The sequence below is a fragment of the Armigeres subalbatus genome, chromosome 2, assembly GCF_024139115.2.
Source record: "Armigeres subalbatus isolate Guangzhou_Male chromosome 2, GZ_Asu_2, whole genome shotgun sequence".
Lineage (NCBI taxonomy): Eukaryota > Metazoa > Arthropoda > Insecta > Diptera > Culicidae > Armigeres > Armigeres subalbatus.
Window position 1 is genome coordinate 348,601,197 of NC_085140.1, and position 19,921 is coordinate 348,621,117.

General features: G+C 40.2%; 1 pseudogene; it reads left to right on the top strand.

The window, feature by feature from the left end:
• Nucleotides 1–6,624: 6,624 nt before the first annotated feature.
• On the top strand, nucleotides 6,625–10,833 carry LOC134217051 (sodium-coupled monocarboxylate transporter 1-like; annotated as a pseudogene).
• Nucleotides 10,834–19,921: the final 9,088 nt, after the last annotated feature.

Genomic DNA, 19,921 nt, shown 5'->3' on the forward strand with positions numbered 1-19,921 from the left:
TCGTGTGGTTATAATTAGTATACATATGAACTAATGAAAATTATGCGGAATCAGTGGTCTTTGCAACCCATTAGACACAGCTACGAAGTCATACGTCACATTTGCGTACAATCCGATTCGGATGCACCTTTGAGTTTTTGGTCAAGTTTTTTTCTATGAGGGCTTGTGTATATTCTCCAGGGGGCTTCGTATCGCTTTTTTCCTGTCGTCAGGTTGCCCTTCGTGTGGGCAGTGCATGTTGATGATGCTGTAGTTGAAGAAATGCCCTAGGGCAGTTCAAATTTAAAAAATGTTCGAAAATTCCAACTCCCATATGTCTATTAGCATCATTTTGATAATATAGGAGTCCTGGCAAAATTTCAGGCAATTCGGTGGCCGTTTAGGGGTGGCGCGAAGTCAATTTATGTTTATATGGAAATTTGTATGGGAAAAACTTAAAATTTGTTCAAGTCTCCCTACAACTGTCTAATCGTGATGAATTCAAATAATCATCCCCAATAATCATCCCCAACCTCCCCAACCTCCGGATAACACATCAGTTATGAGTGGATTGAACGGTTCTATTGACAGTGTGAATATGAGATAAATGGCTAAAATGGTGTAATTAGCCTTAACGTAACAGTGGAAATAAAAATCAAAATTAATGAGTTACCCACTGGTTGAGCTCAAATAGATCCCAAAAATGGAGGTTGGGGATGTTTATTTGAATTCATCACGATTAGACAGTTGTAGGGAGACTTGAATAAATTTCAAGTTTTTCCCATACAAATTTCCATATAAACTTAAATTGACTTCGCGCCACCCCTAAACGGCCACCGAATTGCCTGAAATTTTGCCAGGACTCCTATATTATCAAAATGATGCTAATAGAGATATGGGAGTTGGAATTTTCGAACATTTTTGAAATGTGAACTGCCCTAATGCCCATTTAGCATCAGCTTGCGCATCCTTGTGCTAATAACTGGCCACCCAATCACGCGTTGTAACGCGTTGGCGCATCTTGCCCTGCCATATGAAGATGGTTCCCGCTTTATGTACAGCCAATTTTCGGCTGCGCCACGAAGGCGACATTGAAGCTGCGAAAATGTAATTATTTGTAGATTATCATATTGCAAATTGCTGCACTCAGTGACTTGCAGTTCCATGTGCCAAGCTTCCAATCGTGATCTATTCGTGGCTTAGGTCATTGCAAATATATCGACTCGTATTACGTTTTATTAAGGTCTAGATCAGCGGTTTTCAACCTGGGGTACATGTACCCCTGGGGGTACCTTCGCTGGCCCTAAGGGTACCTCGGAAAAAAATGCATAATGGCGCACGTATTATGAATCCAATCAAAACTTATTGACAAAGTTTGGATAATTGAGTTTTTTTATTTCAAAGTGTTGCTTTTTACTAACACAATATGCCTGGCGATCAGTAAATCAAAGCCAATTGAATCCTGCCCTACACAACCAGCACAGTGCATGAAGGGCTGCAGAACAAAAGATCAAACGGACAAAACGCCGAATGAGGAAATTTTGGAAATCTTCTATGCAATCTACTTGATTTAAACGAAATGTTGAATAATATGTAGAGCAGGGCTTTAAACAATGGATTATTTTTTCTGAAGCTAATCGGCCTTCTTTGTCATTTCACTTCTAAACATATTCATATTCGGTTCTCTACTGTCAATTTTCGAATGAATATGTGTCAGTTAGTATTTTTTATATTTTTTAAATTATAAAATAACCGTAAAACTGAACACATTTTTGATTATTTAAATAAAAGCTTACGTAGACATAATACTGACGATAAATTGAGAGGCACTTTCAGCGGAAAATGTCAATACAATCAAGGCTAATTATGTTTTTTTTGGCACGCAGGTACCATAGTCAGTGGTAATCAAATGAGTGAGTCTATGGAGAAGAAAACTGAGTAAGTCATTCTATGTTTAAATAATCAAAACACGAATGTCAAAACTCGAACTGAATGTGCTTAACACTTAAGTACTTCAGCATATGCAAAAGTCTTTATAAGAATCGAATACAAATCAATCTTTTGTCATCCACACAGATGCACGAGGGTTTCCAATTTTGAAGTATACTGCATTTCCGCTTGGAAAACTACGGAAAACATGATAAAATAACGAATTTAAACAACACCTTCAGAAGCTGAATTCGTCCATCTTGGACGGATTTCGAATTATGGGATTAAAATTAGTACAGCCTTTTGTTGTCTAAATACTCAAATTAAACCAGATCGATCGACTAAACTACTAGGGAAACTTTACCGGTTTTGGCCATGTTCCTAATTTAGCCAATTTTGCGAATAACTCCAAAAATACAGCAATTCGCAAGGGTTTTATTAGTTCCAACAAGAGACATATCTCTTACGCTTCACCGCTGCTTTCAACTGATCGTTTATTTTGGAAAAATATGTATTTTCAGGGTTGGCCAAATTAGGCACTAAGTTGGCCAAAACCGGTACACTTCCCCTACTGCAAAAAGTTTAATACGCACCTCAAGAAGCGATCAATTTGGTTTTTATTCCGCTTGTCTTACTTTATTTATTGCGATTTGCAAACTGGATACAGATACTTTTGGTGCAATTAAGGGTAAAACGGGAACAAATGGCACCCGAAATTTCGCGTTTGCTGGTGAGCGATTTGTTTTTGATTTTTTAATTTTAATTTCCCAGCCTACATACCGTTTCACACACCACAAATCTTACTACCAAGCATTTAAACATGATAGGATAAATTATTTATTAATTAATTTCCTTAAACCCTTTCTAACTTATTGCTCCTACGCAATCCTACGTTTTTGCACGCAAGGCTAATTGGAGACCCCCGGGTGCTTAGTTCCAGAAGCATCCTTCTACGCTTCTCGGAAGCCTTCTCCCAAGCAGCGCGAAGATCTCCTTTCAAGATGTTCAGAAGTCTTCTTTCAAAAGATTCGGAAGCTTCCTTTCAAAAGATTTGGAAGCATCCTTTCAAGAGGTTTGGAAGCCTCCTTTCAAAAGGCCCAGAAGCCTACTTTTAAGAGTCTCGGAAGACTTCTATCAAGAGCAATGAATGTAAAATAACAACATTGCCAATGACAACAACATTGTCCTCTCTTGTAAATGTTGGGACAAACTCAACTCGCAATAAGCGTTTGTCCCAAACTGCAACAGAATAGGACAATGATCGCCTGCAGCGCATTTTGAGAAGAAGTCGGTTTCCGATGATGTTTTTGGTTAAATAAGTATCAGTTATCATAGTTTAGACATAAACTTAACCATCTGTTGACATGATCTGTGTTTTACTTCTGAAATATACAAGTCATCGCAGTTTGAAAAGTTCACAACAATTACCTCTCCATGTTTGTTGCAAATAAAATGGAACGTAACAATGTCTTTATCCTCTGCAGATGAGGACAAAGAGTTATCACTATTCTCTTTTGTCGCTTGTTTTTTGCATTTTTCAGCGACAATTATATTCTTTGATCAAGAGGCTCAGAAACCTCCTTTTAAGGGGGTCGGAAGCCTTCTTTTAAAAGACTCCAAAAGCTCCTTTCAAGAGGCTCGTAAACTTCCTTTCAAGAGACTCGGAAGCCTACTTTCAGAAAGCTCGGAAAGCTCCTTTCAATAGGTTCGGGAGGCTCCTTTCATGAGAGTCGGAAGCCTTCTTTCAAAATGCTCCGAAAGCTCCTCTCAAGAACCTCGTAAGCTTTGAAGAGGCTCGGAAGCCTACTTTCAAAAAGCTCGGAAAGCTCCTTTCAAGAGGCTCGTAAGCCTACGCTCGGAAGTCTTCTTTCAAGAGGCTCAGAAGCCTCCTTTTAAGAGGGTCGGAAGTCTTCTTTCAAAAGACTCGGAAAGCTCCTTTCTAGAGGCTCGTAAGCCTACTTTCAAGAGGCTCGAAAGCGTACTTACAAGTGGTTCGGAAGCCTCCTTTCAAGAAGCTTGGAATTTTTCTTTCAAGAGGCTCAGAAGCGTCCTTTCAAGATGCAAAGGAAACCTCCTTTTAAGTGGCTCAGAAGCCTCTTATCAAGAGATGCGGAGCCTACTTTCAAGAGATTCAGAAGCTTCTATCAAAAGGCTTGGAAGCATCTTTTCAAAGTGCCCGGAATTTGTTTAAGCAACTTGAAAGCCTACTTTCAAGAGGGGGTACTTCAATTAATGCGAAAGTTCGAAGGGGTACCTCTCAAGAAAAAGGTTGAGAACCACTGGTCTAGATCAATGGTTTACAGCTGCGGTTTATTGGGTCTGCACAAACCTCCTGTCTCGTTGAATGACCGTTGTGTCAGGTTTGTATAGAGCCCCACTCAAGATCAGGACTTGGACTAGTGCTCTTTGAGTGGCAAACGGTCACTTCGATGGGACCTGCTTGTGGATACATGCAGCTTTTTTTTATAGAAATTCAAGTAAATTTGGGCTCATCAGTATCCTCTAAGCTGCGAAGGACGACGGAGGTACTTCGTAGCTTAGTATGGAAGGCACCTGCCTAGCATACTGGGGTCGAAAGCCACTGGAGAAAGTGGTTATCCCCAATATATTTTTCGAACTAAATATTTCACATTTGTTGTGCATTTGCACAAATCGAATTTCAAACTAAATTGATTTGAAACGCTCTTTGGTGAAGTGATTACGATGAGATCAATGTGAGTTTGAATACTCCGAGCTGGTAGATATATTTTTTTAAGTTTTAGCTTGTAATATAAAACCTATTTTGTATTGTGTGCAAAGCTATTTGATGAAAACTCGCCCAAAATGCTGGGATCACTGGTTTAGAATGTTCAGGATTGTTATCATAAATTTGAATGAATTAGTGCTTGTTGGTGCATCTTCTTCTATGGCTCTACATTCCAACTGGAACTTGGCCTGCTTTTCAACTTAGTATTTGTGGAGTAGTCTTTGTCACGACAGTATTCAGTTAGCATTTCCTTAGTTATTAATTGAAAGCTTTTCTATGCCCACCATTGCATGAGTATGTATCTTGTATGGCAAGCAAAATGGATACACTATGTCCAGGGAGTTGAGAATATTTCCTACCCGAAAATATCCTACACACCTAAAAATATTCATGTAAGTTTATGTGTTGTGACACTGACATATACGAGCGTCATTTTTGACGTGAAATTAGGTACACGGACAGATAAATCAACCCAAACTTTGAGTTCAATATACGCACTATTGAGAATATCGCAGAAAAATTTTACCCAAATTTGGGTAGTTTTCCCTTTCTTTCCCATCATTGCTATCAAAACTAGAGCAAGATGCAAACACCTCACCGAGGTTGCTCAGCCCAATAACCCAAATTTGAGTAAATTCAATATTCTCTATTTTGGGTTGATCAAGGTCCGCTTTGGATAAATTAAACTCAGCTTTGGGTAAATTGTTTACATGGGATGAAAGGCAAACTACCTAGTGCCAGAAAAGTAATTTTACTCAAATTTGGGTTATTGGCCCAAACCACGGTTTTGAGTGCAAACAACCCACTTTTGGGTAGTTTTGGTTTTCAGTGTAATACTTTAATTTTGCATCACAACTTTATTGACAAAAAAACGAAAGGGTTGGAACGAGAATCGAACATAAGCTCGCTGAGTGAAAGCCCAACACCTTACCACTCAGCTATCTTCGTTTCTTGAAAGAGGGGTGATCGAAGTAAAGGATGTTCCACGATTTGCACTGAACAAGTATTTCACTGCATCAAGTCATCGACTGCTTGGGCGTTAGGTGCCTCGCATCGGGTTCTGTGTTTAGGTTCCGTGACATGTAATTTTAAATTACGTGACAATGAAAAATATACGATTCAGTTTATGTCATTTTTTGAAATACGTGACCTGTAATATTCATAATTTTTTGGTGTGTAGACAAGACCAAGAATCAAACTAGTTATCTTTGGATTGGCAATCCTACGCCTTTGCTCGCAAGGCTAGCTGTAGGCCCCCTTGTTGGAGCATGTTAGCCTCAAACTATCGCCATATTATCGCCAAGCATATTATCAGCACTTACTGACGTGGTTCCAATAATATACTTAATTTATGTTAAGACAATCGTATGCTGAGGTTACCACGGTCTCTGGTATTAGCAAGAGTATGACTACCAATTTCACTTTTTTTTCTATATTCTACGAATACCGTAAATGTTGACTGTAATTGTAATTTATACACGAGCTTTCAAAACGTGCACAATTAAAATGGACAGCTGAATCCAAGCCAATTGAAGCATAAGAAAGGATATAATGTTCATACACATACTCATAAGGCATCGCCCGATCCGATCTTCCATGTCTATCCACAATAAACTTATTCGCCGAAGACGCGTCGAGGTGCTGCATTAATAAGCACATTTTCTCTATGTCGCACTGGACACAAATCTGTCGCAGTAATCCATCAGACAGCTACTATCCCATGTCCTTTACCTAGTCATCTGTTTGTATTAGTCGGTTCGGTGGAGCTGGCGGCTTGCGATGCTTGATAACAAGATCGTGCGATGGACGCCCTATGCGGTCTGGACGTAATCTTTCGTCTTGGGTAGATTTTAGGCTTCCTATGGACGATGAAGATGCTGATCATGATAATGACGACAACGCGATAGCGCCAGTTCAAGTACGGCGCGCTCCGCTGAGCACCAACTATTACCTACTTCACTTGCCACGGAAGATCAGTCTGGCTGAAGACTGCGGATCGTATCGACGTGATTCTTTCCAGCAGAAGTGCGGTGGGATCCAGTTGAGTTCCTGTTACACTTAGATGATAACAGATTGAGCCGGAAGAAACGTGTTTGTTTGAGGGTGTTGTCGGAAGGATTTATAGCAGGTTCGTATATCGTTCCTTAATGAGCTTGGAAATATTACTACTCATCAACAAAACGGATCCGCGTTGTACCGTTGTTTAATGGGTCTTATATCTTACCTGGAATAATCTTGGGTTGTAAATCATTTTAGCCTATTTAAAGAATATAACTAGGAGAAAGCTACACAGATAATTATAAACAAAAAAAAGTTTGAACTATCTTACGTATTGTGCTGTTCAAAAAAAACTATTTACTTTAAAGATATTTTTAACTATTTTGAGAATCACGTTTCTTCCACTTATTCCAAATATCTTATCATAGAGACAACTTCAATTGTGTTCCGGGATATAATACTTGCGACACATTATTATGCATCGTTTGTGCTACCGTATAAAGAAGTAGATATGTACTGTACATTATGCAATGCTTTCGGATCTGGTAATGATAATCACTGCAATTATTGGCCTTCAGTTTAGGATGTTACGTTGTGAGCTCAAAATTATGCTATGTCGTGTGATTGCAAAGTACGCATTTCAAATTTTGCACAGTTAATAGCAAAAGTTTTATTGATGATGTACAAATTGTATGGGGACAAAAAAGAAAAGCGAAAGTATCCATCAATAGCGACGACTTGTCCTGCTGGCTGGTATGTATCCATACAATTGATATGAAAAATAAATTCCAATCCTTTCCTTTTCTATATATTCCCTGCATCGCTATGACCAGAACGGCGAAAAAATAATGTAAATGAATAAGTTGCGAATAATGGAACTCAATAATCGGTTTTCGAATATTGTACATCATCAATAAGCCTTTTCTAATAACAGCAACATTTTAATTGCGTTTCTTTCGTACAACCGACAAAAAATCTTCAAAAAAAATCATGATTTTGACCTTACAAGGTAGAAGCTTCCCTTAAGGCCAAACTACTAGATAGGCTTCTGAACAATTCACTTTAAACTAAATTATATTCGTTTGATTTATCTGTTAATTTGTTTTTTGTTTATTTTATTGGACGCGAAACCTGTTGTGCATCACTTTGTATCAGGACAGGTTAATTCATATTTACTAGTTGAGGTTATTGTATTTCTCTAAATTCTACATTCAAGCGTAGTTAATAATTCCTATGCGAGCAAATAAAAACCGACAACAAGTATGGTGGTTTCGCCCTTATCGTATACGAAGTATACGTAAAGGCTCATTGTTAACAACAAAAGCTAACTTTTTATTGGAGGCTCGGAGACCCAGAGTGTTATATACCAATCGACTAAGCTCGACGAACTGAGATGATGCCTGGCTGTGTGTGAATGTGTGTATGTGGAGGAAAAAGAACTCACTCACTTTTTAAACACTTACCCTTAACAGATTTGCTCGCAGCAAATTGCATTCGACGGGGAATCTTGTCCCATTGTTTCCTATTTAAAAGTTGGCCAGAACGCACTGTAGGCTCAAAAGCTATGGCCAAAATGCTACTTTATATGCACGAGAAACGCACCATCACCTCTAGGTGGATTAATTAGCGTTTTTCTATATTGAAAATACACCTGAAAAAAAATACATAATTTCTTCATAATAATGTTTGCCAGCCCCTGATCAATCGCTGACAAATGAGAAACTAAGGCACAACATCGCGGCAAATGTTCAAACAAAGATGACTAGCATGATACCATTAAGGCAAACCATCTAATCTATATGAATACGACGCACATGAGATTAGAGTAGATGAAACTTTTCCGGTCATTTTTGAAGTTAACTTCAGTTAGTTACGTTTTCCAGATTAAATTGAATAGCCACGATGGAAGAAGACGCACATATGGTCGAAGAATTCGACGATATTTTCCAGCCCACCATAACAACTCATCCGACTACGGATCAGATATCAAGTACCACTGACCTGCCTCCTACCGCCACAATAATCTCTAGCCTCCTGACGGAAGTCGCGAAGGTACTTACTTCTACACTCCCTTCTACGAGTACATCATATCCGACTTCTCCCGAAAGCTCGACGACGTCCTCATTCTCCACTATAGCAGATACAATATCACCTCTTCCAACGATGACCTCGGGGGAAGCTGGCAGTGGTGATTTATTTTTTTCTATGATTGATTATGTGATATTTGCCTCAATGCTGCTGATATCAGCGTTAATTGGAGTATACTTTGGATTTCTGTCCAAGGTTAAACAAGACAATACCGAGGAATACCTGCTTGGTGGAAAGACCATGAACAAGTTTCCCGTGTCAGCTTCATTGATCGCATCGTAAGAGAATTCGACCGAAAACTAAAAACATGATATTAATACTTTTGCCTATTTTTTAGGCATGTTTCCGGAATAACTCTACTTGAGTCCCATCGGAACTCTATGGTTATGGATCGCAGTATTGGCTGTGCATTATTTCAGCGTTCTCGGTAACTTTCCATTCATGAAATTCTTACAGCTAATTCATCACTTTTTCTCATAATCTACTCATGATGTGTTCATGCGTTATTTCAAGACATTCGATGATTTCTTTCCAGGTTAATATTCTGATGGAGAAAATCTATTTGCCAGTGTTCTACGATCTACAGGTGATGTCAGTATTCACGTATTTGGAAAAGCGATTTGATCGAACGGTACGATCGGCGGCTAGTTTCGTCTACGCTCTTGCGTGCATGATTTACATCCCGATTGTGGTGTATGTGTTCCAGCGTTGGCTTTTAGCCAGGTTACTGGCATAAACCTGCATCTGATCACACCTGTAATATGCATCATTTGTATCTTCTACACGACTGTCGGAGGATTGAAGGCCGTCGTTTGGACCGATACGCTGCAATTTATTTTGATGATTTTAGCAATTCTTTCTGATTATTATCCTGGGTCTCGTCAGTGTTGGCGGCTTCTCCAACGCGTGGGAAGCAGCAGACCGAGGTGGTCGATTGGTGTTCTTTAAGTAAGACGAATTTCATGCAATCTGAATAATCAATAATTGACACATTATTTTCAGCATGGACCCCGATCCTTTTATACGAACTTCCTTCTGGGCAGTTACATTTGGCCTTTCAACTATGTGGATCGCAAACTTAGGAGTAAGTCAAGGATGCGTTCAACGATTTTCGCTGTTCCAGATTTAAAGGTAGCCAAAAAATCTTTGATCATCTTCACCTGTGGATTGATTTTCATCAAAAGCTGTTCATGCTTCACTGGAGTTCTAATGTATGCTAAGTACGAATCCTGTGATCCATATACGATTAGAAAAATCAGTAAATTGGATCAAATTTTACCTTACTACGTGATGGATGTTGGAGGCAAAATCCCCGGCCTTCCAGGACTCTTCGTATCAGGAATATTTTCAGCAGCTCTATCCACAATGTCATCTGTTTTGAATACTCTTGCGGGAACTATCTACGAAGACTTCATTCGACACCGTTATCCAAACTCGAGTGAGAAAACCGCAAGTAACGTGATGAAAGCTTTGGTTGTGATACACGGAGTTATTATTATCGCTCTAGTATTCGTTGCTTAGAAAATGGGCCAAGTCATGCATATGGCCATTTCACTTTCGGGTGTTACATCCGGCACCCTACTGGGTATGTTTTCGTCCGGAATGCTCTCAACCACAATCAACACCAAAGGTGTTATCGCTGGTTCTGTTGTCTCAATGCTGGCAACTGGCGCGATTTTGATCGGCGCACAATTGAATCCCAAGCACCGTTCATGCCGTTCCGAACCGATGGTTGTGATGCAAGTCTTCTTCAGAATGTTACGTTGGTAACACCGCCCCCACCCACGATTCAGGATGATATTCCACAAATATTTAAACTAAGCTTTATGTACTATGCGTTGTTCGGTGTCATTGTTTATTTCGTTGTGGCTTACATAGTAAGTATTATGACCGGACGAGTAGAGATTAATGATCAGCGGCTGCTGGCACCTTTCATGCGGAATCAGAAGCAATACGAAAAGGAACAAACTCTAAGGAAGCACAACATCCAATATACGGAGATTAATCTGGCATTGAAGGAACTACAAAAAACCTCTGAAGTTAAGCAGTGATTAAATTTATATTATATAAATGCTTTTTGTTCACAGTATAAAGCCTTTTCATATGAGTGAAAGTCCCTATATGAATACATGCTAGCTCACAACCAAACCGTTTCACTAACCAACTCCAGCAGCATAAAATATGCTGATTTGGAGGCTGGAACGTATATGACTAAATTTCGTTGAATGTATATGAGTAATAGAAACATGTTTACAACATATGTGTCGCACAAGAAATAACTGAAAACTGTAATCATATGCTTAAGTTACTTTCTTTATTTTTTTTAATTGCTTCACTTAAATGATTCTTTAATTTAATATTAAGTTCTTCACTGTATTTTCTGAACTTGAATTCTTTACCAGGGTATGAATTATACCTTTTTTTTAGGAAAACCTAACGCAGTGAACACACATCTAGTAGAGTCAAGTACGAGACACTGAAGAAATGTTTACTGTTGAGGTAAATACGTATCAAGTTAAGCTACAATCAAGCGGTGAAATCAAATGGTACAGTACCACAGTAAATTTTTACTGCGCGCATTTCAAAATTAAACAAACTTAATTCTTCTCTGTGCCACGTATTGGTAATGCAAAGCTAAATAGGGGAAAACTATGTAGGGTTACTGCTTCTGGACTTTATCTCATAGCTCCGATATTCATCCCACGAAAAACAAAACAATGAACGAGTCAATGAAAAAGTTTGAATTTTTTGAAGAAGAATTTGTTTTGTTTCTTATTTTTGTGATTTTTTTCAGCAGTGAGCACGCACGTTAGCAAGAATAAGCGACAAAATCGATGCTTTATTCTTTTTCTCCAATTATGGAGAAGTTAAACACCATGCCAAACTAATATTGGTTTTGTAAATTGTTTGGAATTATTTTGAATACCAAAGTGTTCCAGCAATAGGCTGTCCAGATCTTACTTGATTACTTGATTACTTGATGGGCTACAGCTCTTCGATGAACCTACGCCGAATGGAGTATCCTTCTCCACTGGACTAGATCCCGGGCCAATCGCTTCCAGTCGCCCTGAACATTGAGCGCCCTCAGGTCGTCTTCAACTGCAAAAAGCCATTGTGTACGCGGCCTTCCACGAATCCTGCGGCCTCTTTCGAGTTCTCTACTAAATAATATCTTCGCTTGACGTTCTTCCGGCATACGAACAACGTGACCAGCCCACCGTAGTCTGCCGTGTAGTATAAGCTTAATAATATCCAGCCCTTTATACACCTGGTACAATTCGTGATTCATGCGACGCCGCCAGATACTGTTCTCCTATTTACCGCCGAGTATTGTCCGCAGCACCTTACGCTCAAACACTCCGAGTGCTCTCCGATCAGCCTCCTTCAACGTCCATGTTTCATGGCCGTATAAAGCCACCGGAAGAATCAGAGTAGTATACAACGCGAGTTTTGTTTTCGTTTGCAGACTACGGGACTCAAGCTGATTACGAAGTCCATAATAAGCCCTATTTGCAGCTGCAATACGCCTTTTCACCTCGCGGGTAACATCATTATCGCACGTCACTAATGTTCCAAGATACACAAATTCTTCTACCACTTCAAATTTTTCACCATCCAGCAACATTTCGCTACCACCACCACTAATGAACCCACGTTGATTGCCAGCGTTGATCGGCCCTCACGAAAACCTGCTTGGTATTCGCCGACGAAGGACTCTTCAAGCGGTCTCAATCTGTTGAACAGGATACGGGACATAATTTTGTACGCCGAATTAAGGAGGGTTATTCCTCGGTAATTGGCGCACTCCAGTCTGTGCCCTTTCTTAAAGAGAGAGCAAATAAGGCCGTCCAACCAGCTAGCAGGCATTTCCTCGTCTTCCCATATTTTCTACATAATATGGTGCAGAACTTCATAAAGCTGCTCACTGCCATGTTTGAGAAATTCAGCCGGGAGCTGGTCCTTCCCTGCAGCCTTATTGTTTTTCAGCTCTTTAACAGCTTTTTTAACCTCATCTAGTGTAGGTGACTCCACAGCTTGTCCATCGTCGCTAATATTTATTCTGTTCACCGATGCACCGTCACTTCCTCCATTCAACAAAGTCTCGAAGTGTTGCTTCCACCTGGCAGCCACTTCAGTTTTATCTGTCAGCAAATTCCCTTGTTGGTCGTTGCACATGACGGGAGATGGCGCTGTCTTTCTCCGCACGCCATTGACAGACTCATAAAACTCCGCATATCGTTCTGCTCCATTTTTTTCTGCGCCTCACTAATAATTTGTTCTTTGTACTCTTTTTTCTTCCTGCGGTGGGTTCGTTTTTCGGCTGCTCTTGCTTCCTTGTACCGATCTCTATTCGATCGGGTACCCGACACCAACATCCGGCTTCTGGCAACGTTCTTCTCGTCTGTCACTCTCTGACACTCCACATCGAACCAACCCGTCCTGGGTCGCCTCTGTGCAGTGCCTACCACTTCTCGTGCTGTTGTGCTCACCGCTCCATGAATCGACTCCCATAGATCGTTGATGTTGTCGCTAACGTTGATTGCACTTATCCGTTCGTCGAGCTTCTGGCGGTACTCAGCCGATACTCCTTCCGCGGACAATCGCTAGGTATTGTAACGCATCGTTCGCTGTGATCTTTCGTTCGATACAGTTGACAACCGTGATCGAATTTTACTGACAACGAGGTAGTGATCAGAATCAATGTTCGGACCTCTGAATGTCCGCACATCGATAACATCCGAGAAATGGAGCCCATCGACCAGAACATGGTCTATCTGGTTGCAAGTTTCACCATTTGGGTGTCTCCAGGTGTGCTTTCGGATGTTCTTTCGTGCAAAGTAGGTGCTACTGATGGCCATCCCTCTGGCAGCAGCAAAATTTACTAACCGTAGGCCGTTGTCATTGGTAGCGGAGTGAAGGCTCTCCCTACCGATTATGGGACGGAAAAAGTCCTCTCTACCGACCTGAGCGTTAGCGTCTCCGATAACAATTTTCACGTCATGCTTTGGGCACTCTCCATAGGCTTTATCAAGACATTCATAAAACGTGTCCTTCACGTCGTCGGATTTATCGTTTGTCGGTGCGTAAACGTTGATTAGGCTGTAATTGAAGAATTTGCCCCGTATCCTCATCACACAGATTCGTTATCTAATGGATTTCCACCGCATCACTCGCTTCATCTGCTTGCCCATCACTACGAAACCAACTCCATATGCTCTGCTTTTTCACCGCCGCTGTGATAGATGTTATACTTGAATGCAGTGTTGGTCGTGGGGTCCACGGCTCGGACTTCACGTTCTCCGGATCTAGGCCATCGGACTTCTTGAATAGCAGCCACGTTCACTCCAACCTTCTGCAGTTCACGAGCCAGAAGGCTCACTCGTCCAGGTTCATTTAGGGTCCTGACATTCCAGGTACCGAGTTTCCAATCATAGTCCTTATTTCGTTGCCGGGTCGGTTGCCAAAAATAATGTACTCTTTTCCTTCTATCTCCATTTTTCGTGGTATTTGAGAGGCTTCAGTAAGCTACCTTACCGGGGTTGCGTTACCTACATCGCGATGATGGGGCTGCCACCTTAGGTATAGCTGACGCGATACAGCATTTCGTTAATCAGCCGCTGGGTACCAGGCAGACGCTGTTTGAACCGCACCTCCTGGTGAAAAGACGCTCGTACGGCGTACCTTCTCCCTCTAGCTGATGTCAGAAGGATAACAGTGCCCAGGCTGCACTTCCAGCTAAGTACACAACCCTTATCTGGCGGTCTATTGTCATCGGACGACCAGTGGAAGCGTGAGATAGGGACTTGTGGGGACCAGAGCTCTATTGGGCGCTCCTTCCTTGATGTCAACCCACCATTTTGCAGCCCTGACCAGATCATTTCGGTGAAAAAACGGGACAAACGCGCTTGCAAAACGGGACATGTCAAAAAACCTTGTGATAAAATTCAAGAGCTTTGGAAATTTCCAAATTCATAGATTTAATTTTCATTTTCCGTGTAAGAAGTTAAAAATATTTTAGAGTGAATCATTCTCGACCATAACGTTCTATTGTATTAAGTTAGTTGTGGAAAATTCTAAACTACATATATTTTACTCTTCAATGGGACGCGGACAAAACACGAAGGAATAGAAAATTACGCATCTATCAACAGAAAAAAATTGGGAAATTTTGAAATTTTGTTTTAATCTACTCTTAGACATGCATTAAGGTTTTTTTATTGACCAATATAAAAAACTTTTTTAATTCTGAACATTTGAAAATAACAAACAATAGTCAAAGTACCAATCTAATCAGTTCACAGTCCTTTTTGATCGAAATTGATTTAAATGACGCTAAAAATAGCTTCCCATCTCGGGGATCTTGTCAATTGGTTTTGTTTCCATGTGCTCCCAAAAAAGCGGGACTCATGCAATTTCTTCGCGGAAAGGTAAACATTCCTGGCTAATTTATAGCCTGGTTTATAGCTCGGACTCCGGATTAGGAGATTTCCGCCGGATTGTATTTTAAATCGAGCGAAATTTCTAATTTATCATAACGGAACGCCATAAATCTCGACCACACGCATGGGAGCGTAGTTTGCAGACAAGTTCCTGATGTGTGAACTAGCATTCAAGAACGTGGGGACCTTAAATCTAGCCTTTAATCCGACCAGATTTTCCCTCGGTTTGAAACTGTCTTAAACTCGATTTTATTTTTACTTAGTTGAGAGATGAGCCAGCCGAGGGGTGTAAATCTCTCTAATAAGGACGCAAAAAACACTTTCTATGTATGATCAATGTAGTATCAATGAAAAAACGGGGCAAATTGAGGATTTTTCAGATTACGGTTGATCTTTGTTTTCGCATGGTATTGATTTAGGTACATGGTATGAATTCAAGGATCAGTTCCCCGATATGTAATGCTTCAGTTCGATGATTTTTGTATCGACGGATACGTATTTCGTTTTCAATAATAATTTAATCATCATATAATGGCTATACTTGCAACATTCAAATATGACCTACAATACCATTTAAATATCAAATGCGTTTCCTTTACTTTTTCCAGAAAATCGCATCGTGCTCGTGAACTATTTTATCCTAATGCATTACCACAAATAATCTTGTTGTAAAAGATCGGAAAAATACTATTACAGGGCTGAGATATTGACGATGCTTCCAGTGAGCATTTCGCTCTTTGAAGGAAGCACCACATTAGAGAACGGATCAGCATGCAATTAACATTTGATATCCAAATAATTTTGATTGAATTTTACAAGCAAGCTTTCCATTCCCCTAAATATGTGCATATTTTTATCTGTCAAACATATTTTTATCTGTGAAGGATCAAAATCCTAACTAAATATATAAATAGTTGCAGACTAATTGACTAAACTACCACTGTCCCAGTGCGGGGATGTAATGCCAATAACAAGAAGAAGAAGACCACTGTAAACAGTTAAATATTCTTCTTCTTCTTCTTATAGGCATTACAGCCCCAAACTGGGGCAGAGCCGCCTCGCAGCTTTTTGTTCATTCAGCACTTCCACAGTTATTAACTACGGAGTTTCTAAGCCAACTTACCATTTTTGCATTCGTGTATCATGAGGCTAACACGACGATACTTTTATGCCCAAGGAAGTCGAGACAATTTCCTATCCGAAAATTGCCTAGACCGGCACCGGGAATCGAACCCAGCCACCCTCAGCATGGTCTTGCTTTGTAGCCGTGCGTCTTACCGCAAGGCTAAGAAGGGCCCAAATAGTTAAATACGAACCTTAAGAAGCGATGCCTTTGATTTGTGTTCCGCTTATCTTAAATTTATTAATCGCAATTTGCAATTTAACTGCATTTTGATGCAATTATGTTCTACACGCATAAAAATGGCGCCAGAAACTATGCGTTTGGTAGGTGGCGATTTGTTTTTGATTTATGTTCTTTTCATTTCAAAGCCTACTTTCCATCCCAATAGCCTAAATGCTTACTGATTTCGGTGCTGTACGGATTTTTTTTCTTTATTAAAGAGGTTTTCAGCCCTAGGCTGGCTCACCTCTGAGTGTACGGATTTCGGTCCCCCGCAGTATATACACAAGGTGTTGGAAATTTTCCACGTCGATGGATGGAGAATGGACCGATTAGTGGGGCATCAAAATCCGCACGCTTATGCACTTCAGCATTTGGTCATGTCTGTAGTAAATACAGATCGAATGTGTACGAAAACGTCTTTTTCGGACAAGAAGGCAAACACTGGCAAGTTACTGTTTAACGTAACGCTCACTTTATTTCACTATATTTTACTTTTTACAAATTTATTAAACATCACTTCACTTACGTACGTTACGCGGGATAAAAATATAACTGAAGCTACACGCGCAACGCGCGCATATTTATATCTCCACGCTTCATGTTCCAGAAGCACGTGGAATGTTCTGGCACAGCGTAGCTCATTCTAGGCGTGCATGATGTTGATGATAATGATGATAATGATGATGATGATGATGATGATGATGATGATGATGATGATGATGATGATGATGATGATGATGATGATGATGATGATGATGACGATGATGATGATGATGATGATGATGATGATGGCGATGATGATGGTAGTCCATACTCATCTCGCCTCCTATGCTCTCTCATCGCTGATTGTTGCCGATGTGCACTGTGTATGCCGTTGTTGGTGCTATTTGCAATCGAGGAGCGCGAACACTTCGCGCTATCGGCGTTGGGCATGAATTCGTTCCCTTTCTTTCTGAACAGAATGCAAATAAACTTTTGTCGATGTTACTGTTTCACAAGGGCGTCTATTTTTCAAATGTTCCACATTCACGCATTAGAAACTACGAGAAACTTGATAAAATAATGAACAAAACTGTATCAATATCCGTCCACATCGGATGAATTTCTAATCAGAGCATCAAAATCCGTACAACTATTTCTGACTAAATATTCGAATTAGAGCAGACCGATTGAGTAAACTACCACCGTAAATAGCTCAATACACACCTTAAGAAGTGATCCCTTCGATTTATATTCCACTAATCTAACTGATTTCATAGCGATTTACATTTAAACATAGTAATTTTTGGGTACGTGTCGACCATAACACTCGAATAAATGGCACCTGAAAATCCGCGTTCGCTGGGGAGCAATTTCAAATCAAATCAAAAAATCAAAACTAAAAACAAGATTAAAACTAATCGTTCCTGACTGTATAAAAATCGGATTAATTTAATTAAAAACGATCAAGCTATTTTGCCATGCAGATTTGGTTTGATACTTTCCTGAGTAGTATTGAAGAGGCGTTCACTTTTTACATTGGCTGCCTTAGGTGCCTGCCAGAGTAGACGCGTCTACGCGACGCGGCGCGAAAATTGCACACAAAGGAATAACAATCAATAATAATCGTATGGACGCTTCGCTTCGCTTCGCACTTCGCGTCTACTCTGGCCGCACCCTTAGCCTCCGCTCACGCTCGACAAGCGAGATTTTTTCGAATGTGTTTGTGCTTTTTACAAGGGTACGAGTCCAGGAAGGTTAAAGAACCTAGCAAAAGTAATTATTCATGTGTAGCTGCAGAGAATATTTGTTAATGTTATTATTATTGATGTTCCTTTAACTTACTCGTGAGGCTTGTTTGTTTTTATTGTTGTATATTTTAATACTGCTTATCCGTTTTATGTAAAGTTCCATAGATATAAGTTTTCAATAAGACAACATCATGTCAGTTGAAATAAATAATTACAAATAAATACAAATAAATACAAATAAATTATATGTAATTAATGAGATGAGTTAAATGACAAACTTGATATGGAAATGCTAATATCATCTTGCAAGCTAGACGTACATGGTCATGATACAATTAGAGGCGAAAGTACAGATTTGATAGTTACGTTAGGATACGGCAGGCATAAAGATTTTTATATGGAAGCAGATTTGTACACCTACTTCATCGTACTTCTAAAACCGAATGCCAGTCGTAATAAACTTCAATAGTGATCGACTAGGTCTTGTTTCCTGTAGAATGCTACTTATTAACCGTTGTGTGGCCGGCAAAAAAACACCCTTAACAGGCCGGCAGGGTACCCGGGTACCCACAAAACCGATCTACATAATTTTGGGCTAGTTCGATTTAAAAAGTCTTCTTCTATCAAACTGTTGGACCAACCCGGTCACCTTGATTTCCGGGAAATTCGGATTTCCAGGGACATGTCCTACTTAGATGATATTGATTGTTGATTTCGGTAGGTATTCCGCAATATGGGTATTAAACTTCTTGAAATTTCATCAGCAGATTGATCTTTATTGTTTTGGGTCCATCAGAAGTGCAAACCTTCGATTGGCGATCCCTGAACAGATTCCTCGAGTGGCCTAAAACATTTTTCTATGAAACATCATGAATATGGATATCAAACTTCTTGTAATAATCTCAAGCGCATTTTCTTGATGATCCTGTGTTCATCAGTTAAGTGGACTCCGTAGTGTCCCTTCCGGAATAGGTTCCATAATAGATCATGAGTTGTTTAACCAATTTTTAAATAGTTCAGAAAGCTGCTACTTTTTTGAAACCGATTTTCTAGTTAGATAAGTAATCAATTTTTTCGGAAATTCGTCCTAGATAGCTGTGACTTTTCTTGAATCATTTATATCAGCATTCTGAGAGCACTACTCTTCGACCTTAAATATCCACTATGTGGTGCTGGTAACAGAACTGTATACCAGTAGTGGAAATACGAGCTTCACGAGTAAGAAAAGAGTGTAATTTCTCCTACTAAAAACGCTGCATACGCGCGAACTTGCTGCTTGAATTTATCTGGTGCTCCTCCAGGAATTCCTCTGAAAGTTCCTCCAGGAATGCCTCTGGATGTTCCTCCAGGAATTCCTCTGGAAGATCCTCCAGGAATTCCTCTGGAAGATCCTCCAGGAATTCCTCTGGAAGTCCCTCCAGGAATGCCTCTGGAAGTTCCTCCAGGAATTCCTCTGGAAGTTCTTCCAGGAATTCCTCTGGAGGTTCTTCCAGGAATTCCTCTGGAAGTTCTTCCAGAAATTCCTCTGGAAGCTCCTCCAGAAATTCCTCCAGGAGCTCTTCCAGGAATTCCTCTGGAAGCTCCTCCAGAAATTCATCCGGGAGTTCCTCCAGGAATTTCTCGGGAAATTCCTTCGGGAGTTCCTCCAGAAATCTCTCCGGAAGTT